The sequence below is a fragment of the Anser anser genome (genome assembly GCF_964211835.1).
Source record: "Anser anser genome assembly, chromosome: 8".
In the NCBI taxonomy this organism is placed as follows: Eukaryota; Metazoa; Chordata; class Aves; order Anseriformes; family Anatidae; genus Anser; species Anser anser.
In genome coordinates, this window is record NC_139728.1 from 32,339,440 (window position 1) to 32,353,267 (window position 13,828).

At 43.7% G+C, this 13,828-nt stretch overlaps 1 long non-coding RNA gene across 1 annotated transcript in view; it reads right to left on the reverse strand.

The window, feature by feature from the left end:
* Window positions 1-2,426: 2,426 nt before the first annotated feature.
* LOC310903189 overlaps window positions 2,427-13,828 on the reverse strand; it is a 40,571-nt gene continuing 29,169 nt past the window's right edge. Inside the window, exons 3-4 of the long non-coding RNA XR_014587344.1 lie at window positions 8,112-8,210; window positions 2,427-6,993 (exon numbers count right to left, since the gene is read on the reverse strand). This is a non-coding gene — a long non-coding RNA (uncharacterized lncRNA). The remainder of the gene's footprint in view (window positions 6,994-8,111; window positions 8,211-13,828) is intronic.

A 13,828-nucleotide genomic window follows, 5' to 3' on the forward strand; every position in this document is an offset into this window, starting at 1 on the left:
TTTACCTTTAATTATCACTGAGTCCAGACTGAACTGCACAGGACTATAACATGAAAATACCAAGGCAGGACAAAGGCAGAAGAGCCTTTGGCTTTAATTCCCTAAGCATTTATGCTAGATATTGCTAACATAACTCTCAAGGTGACAACTGTTTTATTCCCAATTGACCGCAGCACTAAGAACGAAGCCCATTCACCCACTCTCCTTGTACTAAGTTAACCATGGCTAGCTGCACTTGCCCAGCTGAGCTGCTCACCTCATTTGCACAGTTAATTACATATATTCTGAAGGGTACTGCAAGGAGCTTCACCTGATCTTCATGCCCACACTCACAGGTGAAGCCCCTGTGCCCGCTGAGGCAGTGGAGCAGCTAAGCTCCACACCAGCTCTGGAGATAGACAAGCAGACCCACGCAGCAAAGCAGAGCAGAGCAAGGTGGCGAGATGCTGCCAGGCTTCTAGAGGTGGCCAGGGACTTTGCTATGGGTAAAGGCTTGGGAAATCAACAATGAGCTCTATCCGTTATAAGCAGCCTTATGAGTTGTGCTAATGCATCCATTACATCTGGGCCAATAGAAACAGAGAAGAAAATATAATGGAAAATGATGCAGAACACAACCCATGTCCACCTCTCCTATCTAAGCTAATTAAAATGGCAAGCAAGTTTGGCATAATGAAAACAAAGTCAGTCCAATCCAGAAGCGGAAGCCCAGCTGGAAAGAAGCCCCAGACTGAACACCCAGCCCGTGGCATCCCAGCGCCAGCCAGCGGCGGGGCCCCTCGGCTGCCCTTCTGCTGCAGCAGCAGCCACTGCAGCACAAGAGGCTCGCCCACTGCCCGGCCACACACAGCAGCACTGGTGCCATCACCCTGCCATGCTCCTGCTGCCCCAGTCCTGTGCCCTGAGCAGCTGCTGCCATACCCCACGGGGTCCTGGATGCAAGCCCTGGGTGCATGACTGAGCGTGTTTCCCTCCCTGCCTGCCTCTGCTGATCTGGCTCACCATTTCAGCCCTTTGGCTGTGGAGCAAGTCTCTGTTTTATTTGCAAGTAAATCTTGAAGTCATTTGTAAATTATTTTGGCTGTGCTAAGCAAGTACATTGCCGAGTAACTGTGCCATGCAAAGGTTACATGCCACAGAAAACTTACTTCGGGATAACTTATACCTTTAAAAAGCTGTACTTAAATGAGGTTTCTCTTTCACGTTGCCAGAGGCAAGATCAGATCTGAAAAGCCAGATTAAAAAAAAAAAAAAAGGAAAATTTAGAGATGTAATCATGTATAGTATCTTAGGGGCCCCCTAGAGAGAAACATAGAGAAAATATGGTTTCTCATCTTCCACAAAACATAGCTTTCACTTATCTTCCTTTTTGCAGTGGTGCAAAGGCCAGTGAGGAGGGATGAGATAATGGTTACAAAAAGGCGTGTTTTTCATAGCATAGACTAGAGATTGGCACAAGGCTGAACTTCCCCCTCATGGGCCTCATGTTAAATGCAATTTTAAATAAATGTGAATTCTGGGTGGGACAAGAAAGAAATCATTCTGACAGGTTTGTTGCCATTTTTGAGAAAAGGCTGCTTGAAGCTGCTGAGTGGATAGGGGTGCTAAAACAAGCCATGTGGAAAAGATGTCAGAGGGCAGAAAGCGGCAAGTGTCGAGTTTGCAGACCATGCCTGCATTGCTCACATACTGTCACGTTCCCACAATGTGACATATTACTTTGAAAAATGAAAAAAAAATTAAATTTTGATCAAGTGTTTGGTTAACACTTGAGCTCAAATGAAATCTTGGAAAAAGCAGCAGTTATTTATCTGGTACAATTATTTATTATATTTCTAGGGATTTTCTTTCAAAATGCATATTTCAGGAGAGATTTTGTTAAGAATAGACATTGAAAAACGCCAGCTAGTTACCGTCATCCAGCAGCATACTCAGTACTTTTGTCCGGGTCTATTTTCTCAGCTCTGAGAAAGGTTTGCCAGTCTGGTAACATGCAAGATCCATACATTTCTCTTGTATGTTAGCTAGTTTTATCTACTGCAGGGAGTTGCTATGCGAGCATTATCAAAGGGAAAGGAAATGACCCATCTTACATATGTGTAGTCATTTTCCTTGAACAGAAAAAAAAAAAATACCCTTAACTTCCAGCAAGGCTTTGTGGCTCTAGTTACCATAGTGAGCTGGCAGGCAGAGGCCGGGTAAAGCTCTCTTGATCAGCCATGAGGTCTGTCGCATTAGAGAGGAATGCATGTTTTTATTTCCTCCCTGAAGTCTAAAGTTGAATGCATTTGACTGCAAGGGTTCAGAACTGTCACTTAATATTATCAGCTACATCTACGGTATGTCCAAGCAACTCCCCAAGCCCCCTCCCAAAAATTAAGAGGGGGAGAGCGTGTGCACGCGCTGCAGGGTGGTAGCATGTCACATGTCCTGTAACAGAAAGGGATAACCATCTTTGTACAAACTTGACATCTATAAATTGATTACATAAGTGGGCAGTGGTGGTCCTTTCAAGTATGCTCCTTTTGTTTCAGTTTTACAGTAAAATTACCAGCAGCAGTTTACAATTAAGGGAAATAATAATAACTGCATATGCTTTCATCTGCACATACAATTACAATAAACTGCATGCTTTAATAGGATTGTGAAAAATCTGTGTTTGACCCATACAAAAAAGTAAACATTCTTGTTCTGGATACTATATCATTATCACAACAAAGGGAAACTCCTGAAATCTGATGATTTAAACATCTGGAGAATGTTAATCACTTCAAAATGACGGATGTTTTTTATTTTAGCTTTTGACAGACACACTCCTTTCATAGATACATGATTATTTACATAAATTACATCACCAATGGGAAAAAAATCCAAAATAACTTCAAAGGATAAAGAGCTTAATTAAAAGGAGACTTTTATTTTTCTTCTCTTGTGGAGCTTAGAATAAACAGAACAATTTTCAAAGTGAAAAGGTAACTCCAGTGTTTTAAATATGACACAGTTGTGCTTTAGGTTTTTACCCCACGTGCAGGGCTTTGGAGGTGCACTTTAAAATAGAGCTACGGTGCAGTAACAAGCATTGCAACAGAGAAACAGGCTAAACCACTGCCTCAACGGGCAGAGTGTATTATGACACAGGCACGAAGTCAACCTTTAGTTTAGTTCTTTAAGCACTTCTTCAAATGCACAGGTAGGTTCTGATGCTATTCTGATCTCTGTCTGCCTGCAGGCCTGACTGTTCTCTTATCGTAAATTTCATATAAATACACAGCCACTAGCTTCAGCACAACTACTCTCAATCAACTCATTTATTTTTATATATGTATTTGTGGAGCAGTATCATGTTCACCAAAAGTAGGATCAATGAGACCTGCATCAGGTCCTTCAGCCCTCTCCCCCAGTGCTATACATCAGGAAACAAATTCCACATCACAGCCACTGAGCAGTTGTGAGAACAGACTCAGCTGCACGGTTTGAGCATCCAACTCTTTTTAAGACAATTTCAAAGAACGCTGCAGGAAGTAAAGGAAGGGAAGGTGCAGGGAAACCTGCATTGTGTAATGTTGGCAGAGAAGTATGACCACTTTGGATACAACCTGGTAGTTGCTGGATTTAATACAAGAAGTTTTGGGGACCACCGGACATTTCAACATTACGTTAAAAGGATAGCTATGCCCATTTAATTCATCGTCACCGGCCCAGTCAAATTTGTAAGAGTTGAGGAACAGCCAGAATTGGACAAATTACAGAAAAGAGAAAAGGGAAAAAAGAGAAGGGAAAAGGGGAAAAAAAAGACAGCAAAAAGCTGTGCTTGGCCATGCGGGGGGTGGCGCTCCCATGGTGTGTGCCTCTGAGCAGCCGCACGCTGCCTAACACTGCCTGGCAGACCTGCCGCAATTTAGCTGATCCACTACAATTTCCTCCTACACTCTGAGCTGATCTGCAAGCTGACCTTAGACAATTTGTCTTCTTTCTGGGAGAAATGTCATCCGAAAGGAAGCTATTAAGTCAAGAAGGCAATTCTGCAGGAACAGTCCACTGTATAAACAGAACTTGACCTATGGTAATTTATTTCTAGTCCTTCACAAAAGAACTTAAGAGAGAAGATCAATATATTTCAGAATCTAAATATGTCAATAAAAACAGGAATGTAAGAACTTTAGACAACATTTGTGAGAGGCTGTCTTCCATATTAGAAGCTGAGAAACTGAAGAGAACTCTAAAACAAATCTGAAAAGATTTTGTATCTGCATTTCACAGAATAAACATCTGTGGATAGTAGAGTTCAGCCTAAAGTTTTGCTGACCAAGTATCTGTCGTTTCATTCCCTTCACAAATGTATTAAACTATTCTGGTGCCCCCAACACCTAACACTTAATGACAAAGGTTGACTACTTACTGCCTTAATTCTTAAATAACTTTTAGAGACTACTAAAAGTTAGAAATAATTAAAAAAGAGAGATAAAATACTGAAATATGAATTCCTGCCTTACAGTGCTGAAATCAATGAACCTGGAGTGCAGGAAGAAGCCTATCTTCGTTATTAATGCTTTCCTGATATTTTGCTTTGCCGAAACCAAAGTGATTTCCTTATCTAAGACATTCACTAAGACCAACCACCAACTTTTTCCTCACATGCAGCACACCAGGCGGACCACACCGACACCCAACAGCTCACAGAATGAAGCCAAGTCCCTGCTGAAGGCGGGGAAGCCATCCGCACATCAGTTCCTCCACGCACACCTACTGCTGTCCTAGCAGGGTCATGTCCACCCCAGGCTGGCCATTGACAGCGCCTGTCCTGCAGATCACTTTGTCCTGCTCAGAAGCCACCTGTCTGTCCAGGCACATCTTCAAGAAGCACAGATGACAAAACTAACAAGCACTGTGCTCAGGGTGGCGCCCGCAGCTGGCAGGAAGAACTTGCCTCAACATCCCAGGCCATTTCTCATTTCCACTTCCCCAGTGCCGAACACGGCTCTCAGCTCCAGCCATGGTTACTTGGAACCAAGCGAGCTCACCTCGCAGGAAACCGGGGACGTGGATTAAATGAATCCAACACTTCTCTACACCGATTTTGATAAAGTTCAGAGGTATGAAGGCAGGAAAATCAGCAAAGTAAGTTCTGCCAAGCGACACCTGGGAACTGACACCTGGGAACAACCTCAGAAGTGAGTGGGTTATGGTTTGTAGGAGGAGGACAACCCAAGTGTGGTTTTTGGTAAAACTATGGGTGGGCAATGTCATCACAGTTTCAGCAGTGTGTACAGGAATAATGTCACAGGTTCTACATCAGATTCATTAAAACTCTCTTCTTGTATATTAAGTATATGAAATGGTTAATTGTTTTTAGAAAGCACATGACTTCCCAAGCTATAAAGAGCAGCTCCCTTTCTTGCCTGGTATTTACACTTACATTAAATAACACACTTTCTAGAAGTACTAGTATTTGAAGTTCAAGGAACCTAGCAATATCAAATGTTTCCTTAATGGCTGCACCTGGATCTACATGAGCTCATTGTATACACCTACACCCAAGTTCAAAAGAACTGGCCGTTCTGTTTGTTTTCACCAGCAAAACATGAATATGTGTCTGACAAACTTAGAATCTGCTTTTTGTTCTTGCTCTTGTCATCCAGAAGGGATTTTACAACATACTGCAGGCTCTTCAAAATCTACTTGAAAACTACAAAACAAAATGAAAAGACAACTCAGTTTGCTAACTTTGGACCACCCCATTGCTTCTGGTTTCCCCACCATCAACTGGAAAGACTTCTTTATATTTTGTGCCAGAGAAGTGAGTCTGTTTCTTGGCATTATTTGTACATTCTTCCCTCATTCCACATTTTCCACTTGAAATTGCAATTTTTTTTCACAAGGGGTTCACTTTTTCTGCCTGAAGCCAAAAAAAAAAAAACCCTCTGTTTCCTGTCCAAACTTTATTCCTGACATAGTGCAATGAGTTTTTGGTAGTTTGAGGTATATTTCTGGTGGAATGACTCATATCATGCAGATACTTTTGCAGTCTGGAACAGAGTGCAAACCTTCCTTTAACAAACAACATATTGCTAATAAGCTTTACTGGACCTAGCTCGGGATAACTACAAGCCAGGTACTACAGACTCACTTCTGGGCACTTCCCCAGGAAAAAAAAAATTATATATATTATATATATTTATATATCACATCTCTGCATTCTGGGTCTGGCTGCAAGACAACTTTTATATGATGTATTAAGCAGCATATGGGGCACAGGGAGACAGATGCCAGGGCTGCCCCATGCACTGTCAGATGAGCTTTTTCAATGGCCAAAGAGGCAATTCCCACCCTGCCTGTGTCCTTTTTCACTTGTTGTGACTGTTGCCTCTACACAGCATCAAAGCCAGGGACAGAGCTGCCCACAACAAGGATCAGAACATCACCTCAAGCCTACCTGACAGTCAGGACAGTAGTCCCTTGTCAGGTTGCCCCTGCACTGTTTTCAAGCAGTTTCTTAAGTCTATTTTAAGACAATGTTTTTCTGTGTTCCAGTTAGAGAGATGGAGCTGCTCTTCCTAAAAACACTCCTCCAAAAGATCAAGCCACTCTCTCTCCAAGTCAATTATTATCCTCCACTTTTTTTCTCCATTGACAGTGTTCTACATATTCAGGAAGCCCAATCCAGGCATTTTTTGTCAACTCTCCATTACACAATCAATTTTTTTCATCCAAACTTCACTTGTGCCTGTGTACAAGCATTCAAAGTTCAAAGACAGGAGAAATGACACACAAAAAAGTTAAGTAACAAATTTTCAGTCCTTAGAATGAAAATCTGGTTTCCAAACAGCTCTTCTCATTCGTTGCTGTGATGTCAGGCCAGAAGCTTGATCCTACTTTGCAGCGAAGCAGAAACCCCAGGCCTATGTGAGTACACACAGAGGAGCACTGTGGGGATGGAGAGTCCTGGTGCATGTTGGGATGGTCAGTGATGTTTTTTAGTCCCATCCCCCTACCCTTCAAAAACAAATAACAAAATAAAATAAAACAAAACAAACAAAAACACCACAAGTCTATTTCTGGGGTTCCACCTTTCTCCAGGACTAGCAGACTTCAAAGTAGCCACCCAAACTTTGTCATAGAGTCCTGGCAATCCCCAAGGTCAGCTATGCTCAGTAAGAACATGAACCGCATTCATGTTTTCCCTCCATTGGCCCTCATGTATTTGTGTCAGTGGTTAATTTATTGCCCTCAACCACAATAGCTTCCAGTGGGACTTCTCTGGCTTGTATGACTTGGGAAGGTTATTTTATTTTCCAACAAAAGTCGTCATTTAAAGAAGTTTGCACACAGTAAGTTGCAACAATGTCATTGACAGGTCAATGAAGCAGAGCTCAGCCAGGAAAGGTATAACCAAGTCACAAAATCATAGAAACACAGAATGGTTTGGATTAGAAAGGACCTTAAAGATCATCTAATTCCAACTCCCCCGCCACGGGCAGAGACACCTCCCACTAAGACCAGGTTGCTCTAAGCCCCATCCAACCTGGCCTTGAACGCTTACAGGGTTGGGGGGCATCCACAACTTCTTTTCTCACCACCCTCTGAGTAAGGAATTTTTTCCTTATATCTAATCTAAATCTACCCTCTGTTAGTTTAAAGCCATTACCCCTTGACCTATCACCACACTCCCTGATAAAAAAAAAAAAGTCCCTCTCCAGCTTTCCTTTAGGCTCCCCTTATGTATTGGAATGTAGTTATATGGTCTCCCCAGAGCCTTGTCCAGGCTGAACAACACCAAGTCTCCCAGCCTGTCTTTGTAGGAGAGGTGATCCAGCCCCTTGATCATCTTCGTGGCCCTAAGTCATAGATACTGGGCGCTTGTAATTTCTTGAAAGAGGCAGGATATCCCAAGACTCACAGCTGAAAGCATCACACAAAAATGACATCTAAAATGGACAGTGAAAATCACCCTTGCTGAAAAACAGCACCATAGCAAAAGGCACGGGTGTCCCCTGAGCAGACAAGCGCTAACAGAGCCCACTCTGTGCAACTTCCCTGCACAAACCGCTCACAGCGGGGGATGAGAATGCCAAGTCCCAGGACTGCAAAGCTTGTTTCAGAGAAGGGCTTACCTATGCACAGCTGCCAGCACTGTACGCATTATTGTCCGGGAAAGGCCAGTGTCAGATGTCCCAGTTTGGTGCATTTGTTTGCTCATACTGGTGAACAACCTCAAAAACATGAAAGAAAAAGGCACAGAACTGCAAGCAAGCACCCTGCCCTGCCCTGCCTCACCTGGGAGCACCAGGACTCCTCTCTCTCCCCCCAGGTGTAGGGCAGCAGCCTGTTTCACCTGAGCCAGATTTTGTTTCTCTACCCATCCAGAGCCCCTTCACCTCTCAGGTTACTCTCAGCTCTCAAGAGGCATCATAGCATCACCTCTGCACCTGGGGATTTAAGTGCATACAAATTTTTGGTGGGCTTAAGAGATCGCAACTGATTTCTCTGAGACTTGGGACTGTCTGACCCCCATACCAAAAGGCAGCATGTGGGCTTTTAGGCTCTCAGTCTGAAAAAAGGAAAAGAGAAGCAGTCAAATCACATGCTGACAAGGTCCGTGCAGAAGCCTTTTCGGCAACCACCACAGAGAAGTAAGGACTGCACCCCCGTCTTCAACAACACAGTTACAACACAGGACTGAATCCAGGATAGTTATGATCACAGGGCTGGGACGTGGCAGCATCTGCTGAGCCATGCGACCCTTTAAAAAGTTGAAAGGCAAAGGAGCACATTTTCCCTTCTGAATGGGGGTTGTGGCCAATACTGCTCATTAGCATTAAGATCCCACAAGACCAGGAGCTCTTGGTGGTGCGGCAGTGCCACGAATGGCTTAGCATCGGCAGGTGAGCAATGAACAGGAAGGACAACAAAATGAGTACAGGACAGAGAAAAAGCACCAACGGAGAAAGTAACAAACTGCTTTGCAACCCTTGAGGCCTTGTAGCAGGAGCAGAAGCAATGCCAGGGCCAGTAACACTTCCAGCTACTGTGCAGGACCCACAGGGCTGGTGCAGCCATGGCACAGCTGTCAGTCCAGTTCCTAGGCAGTGACTCCTGCGTGCTCACAGCAGCACTCGCTCAGGCTCCACCAAGCCTGAACCAAAAATAGCTCCAGGATCCAGATGCATGTAGAGCTAACTTACAATGACATCCTCATTACGTTATCCCTGAAGAAGACCTCATTGAGGCTGCCAGGAGAACAGCTCCTGAGAAATAAACTCAGTGCTGGTGCACAACGACAGACCATCACTGGCTGTGGCTGGCTCTTCAGCACACAGTGAAGAGCCACCACAAGTCCGGCCACCACAGCCAGCAGCAGAGGCAGCAGAGCTATGCTCCCTCTTGGACAGACACCACACCAAGTGCCCCAACCAAGCCGAAATGCTCGCATAGCTGGCAGCTCCGCTCCCAAACCCACACAGCTCACACTGTGCTCAAAACAGCAGCACGAGACACAGGGAGCAGCAGGAAAACTACTGAAATGAGCTGTTACTCTGCCCTGTGGGGTAGAAAAAATAACAACAAAAATACAAAAACACAAACAGTTGCTGGAGCTTGGAGTGAATTACAAATAGCAAATCACCAGTCCCCCAGCATACTCATGTCTCCTCCTCAGACCCTCCCCACCACCAGCAGTGCTGCCAGAGTCTAGAAGAAAGCACAACTATACATAAATGAAAAGCCAGTCTCTCAGAATTTAGTAAAAATGAAGTAGAAAGAATGAAAAAAATAATATTTTACTGAACGTTTGATTCTATGTGTACAAAAATTAAGAATTACAAGAAATTGAAAATCGGTTCCTACTCCAATAGCTGAATGCAAAACCAACTTTTTATTTGTTCGTTATACAGAGATATATTTTTAGTGATGTGTGATTACTATGGAGCTGCATATCAGATATGCCTCATTCTTCCTACAATTGACAGTAACCATTGGTGGTTCTTACTATTATAGTAATTATTTGGAATTGTTATTACTGTTGTGAATGTAAGGAGATTAAACTAGCACACAAATTAAATGAAAAAAATGCATTGAAGAGATCAGAAGTCAAATCAGAGATGACAGGTACAAGAAATACTACCTCTCTGGAAACAATGTTGATCTTCACAGCTAGGAATGTGGCACTTCAAAAACGTTTACTCAGCAGTTTCCTTTTTAAAACAAGTTTAAAATATTATAGTTAGAGCTGGGTGAAAAACGCTCAGTCAAATAATTTCAGGTTGGTGTTCATAAATTCCATTATAGTTTAGCAAAAGCATAAAAAATCCCACACTAAAAACTGTTTTTTTCTTTTCTTTTTCTCCAGCTTTTTATTTCAATAACAAAAAAAGTCTCAACCTGATTCCAGTTATTTTCTGGTTTGACACTGAAGCAAACAGGGCTCTGACTCAAACTGACAAATGTTTCTTTTCGGATAACTTGTTTGCCAACATCTCACATCATGGCTTCTTTCCCTGCAGTGGGTCCAATGCAGGCAGAAGGGCCCCGAAGCCACGCTGCTGCTACCAGGCAGCCCCCTGGGTGCTCGTGGGGCTCCCCAGGCCAGCGCCGGACGAGGAGCTGCGAGACCCTAGGGAGAGCCCCCTGCCCAGGCCCCCTGCTCACTGGTGCGGGGCTCATGGCAGGCGGCCCGCTCTCACGCTGCCATCGGCGACTGCAACCCCACTGCAGCGCAACACAAGAGGTTTGCGCTTTCATTGGGGCCCTGCGGTTGAAGGCAGTGGTGAGTGCACCCCAGCACAGCAGCCAGGAACCCCCACAGGCACAGAGCCCATCCACGGAAACGCTTCTCTGCCAGGGACAGACCCCAGTCCTGGGACAGGCGTCCCACAGAGCGTCCAAGCTCGTTTCCTTCCAGTTTCATCCTTCCTCTGTGGCCCATGTCACACCTCATAAACAGCCAGCCTGGGAGAGCAAGAAAAACAGCTAAAAGTTCTCACGCAGTACTCCCACTCACAAAATGAGAGTCCACGTCAGATGAATGCAGTCTGCACAGAGACACGTGCTAGCAGAAGCACTGCGGGCACTGTGGGGCACATATGCCCGTGGAAGCTGGGCTCCTTCCAGTCCCACCCATCACTGCAAAGGCCACACTTCAGCCAAATTAGGTACCCCTTGCTGAGTCACATTGATTTTGCATAGCACAAGCTCTTCTGTCCTCTTCTTGCTCTCCAGGCATCAATCTCAGTTGAGATGGAGATAATAAGCCTTCAGCAAAGGCCCGGTATGTTCCTGAAAAACATCTTATATCTCTATGACTAGCTATGATTGAGGTGGAATTTAAATTGCCGAAGTTTCAGTATAGGAACACTCAGGGACAAGCTTCCAGCTGTACACTACCCTGACTTACACAGACTTTTCACCAGGTGTAGAGGGTGTGTGGCTTGTCCTCCTGCCCTTCAGAAACACCAGTTGTGCAAAAGAAATGTTCCTCATTGTCAGTTCCAAAATCTTTTCTGTGTAAGAAGTAGACTGTTCCCTGCAAGCTACTTTTAAAGATACTTTTGCTATCCAAGGAGGCATAAAAGCCAATTCCTCACATCTTCACTATCTCACATTCTCATTAATTCCTGTGCTGTTTCTGGCAACCTTTCCTCTTCCTTCCAGATCAGGTGAAAGAACAGCTCTAGTATTTTCCCCAAAATTAAAGAGGCTTATTTTCCCCTGCATTCAAATACAGGTCATCCACTGTTATAAATGAAAAGCTCTGGCTGAAGAACGTAAAAATGTCAAGCAACATAATGTTTTCTAACTCATTTGTGCTTCAGAGCCTGAAACAATGACTGGTCTAAAACTCTTGGGCAGTCTGACTTGGCAGGGGCCCTGTCAACTCCTCCAGTTTCTTCTTCTCCAAATTCACAAAATGCTGAAAAGGAAACAGGTTACCTCTTAAGCAGTTATTAAGCAGAAAAATACTGTGAAGTAGAGCAGCGTCCAAAGCCCCATCAAGCGTCAGCATGCTGGCAAGCGTGAAACGCAGAGTGTGCAGAAAGAAGCCAGGTACCTTGGTGCCTCCTTTAACCAGCAAAAAGGCAGGGTTAGATGAAGTTTCCAGGTGACAATCCCCCCAAAAAAACACATTGAGATATTTTTCACACAACATCCACTTCTGCTGAGGAACTTAGAGCTGCTGGGGCTCTGGATGACCAGTACCTTCACTTAGGTTCAAAAAGCACGTATGTGCTTATGTACAAGAAGAATACATCACAAGCTGTCAAACTTGAGAGAAAACTCTCAGTCCAAGATTCTCCATCACCTGAGCACAGAATTTTTCTGAAGGGAAAAAAAAGAGTCCTTCATAACCAGAAGATGGACTAAAGGCAAAACCAAGAGCAGAACATTTCACAATCAGTTTCATGAACCTGCAGTGTGGCGGAGTCTGAGCGAAGTACGCTTCCACAGAGACAGAGCCTGGAGTTTATACCAAAACACTTCCCCTGCTTAGGGCATTGTTTGAGTGAACTGAGGATAGATGGTGGTTTCCAGTGGGATATCAAGGTTTAATTATTTGACTGAGAATGGACAACTGGAGCAAGCAAGAGTAAACTGTAAAAAGATTTTCCTAGATATATGAATGGATGTGAATGCTAACACAAACAATTATATCAGATTATGGCAAGTATAGCAGACAATAGTTAGCTGTATTGTCTCATTCTTACTATAGGCAGCACTGTGACCTTTGTGGATTTTAATAAATCATCTCCTGATGACAATGCAAGTAAATGAGAGTAAAACAGATTTATGATTACAGCTGAGGCCCAGTTCTTGGGAAATTTGACATCTATCTTCAGTAGCTCTCCTGTAGATTCCATGTGACCTTAATTATATAACCCATTTTTTGTGCTGTGCTTTTCCCATCTTTCGACACAGCAAACTATAGTTGCCCATTGTAAAATGAGCTTTAATCTCAAAGGGTGACTGGAATACACACAAAGTAACAGGTAAAACAAGTCCTAATAAAAACTGCAGTACCAGACACCTTGTCTCATCTAGTTCTCTTGCACCAGCACAGTGCTCCGTGAAGATGATTTCAGAACAGAGTTTGATTAGCTGCATTGCAAACATCAGGTATAAAAACTTCTCAATGGCACCTCTGAGGTAGGCTGAGCCCTTAACAAAGCACATCCGAATCACAGTGTTACCTGAGGACTTGTAAGTTTTTATTTGCATCCACAATCTTGGGAAGGGTGTTTATGTATCTCAGTGATGAACAGAACCAGTTTCAGTGTTGTGATTCAAGACCAATCTGAAGATTTGACAGGTCAATTAATAAAAACAAACTCTCAACAGAATTGAGGATGCCCTCTGCAAGAGGGGTATCAGGATTAGGAAAGAACATAAGCAGATTTATTTTCTCATTGAAATGATGTTACCTTGAGAAGAAATTTAAAATGTATTCAGGGAGATACCATATCCTGATAGGACAGCTTATAAAAGGGTTAGCCACAGAGGCTTGATTCTGTTCTGCTTGTCAGTGTGAAGTAATTGCCACCTGCACTGAAACCTTCATCAAGACTGTATAAGTCACCAAAGTCCCAAAAAGGTGTCCATGAGAGCCTGAATTTACATTTTACTTGTTCCCAGCAAGGGATGAAGTAACTTACACTCTTGCAACGGACTTACAAAAGAGGAGTTCTTGAAGAGGGAAGGGGAAGAAGGGTCAGGGGATGCTAAAGTAGCAAACTGCATGAGATCACTTCTGGCTTTTGGAAGGTTTCCTTTTTGGAAACTGATGTGAGGCTGCCAGGCTCAGAGACATGGAGGTAACTTGCCCCCAAGGAGAAGCAAA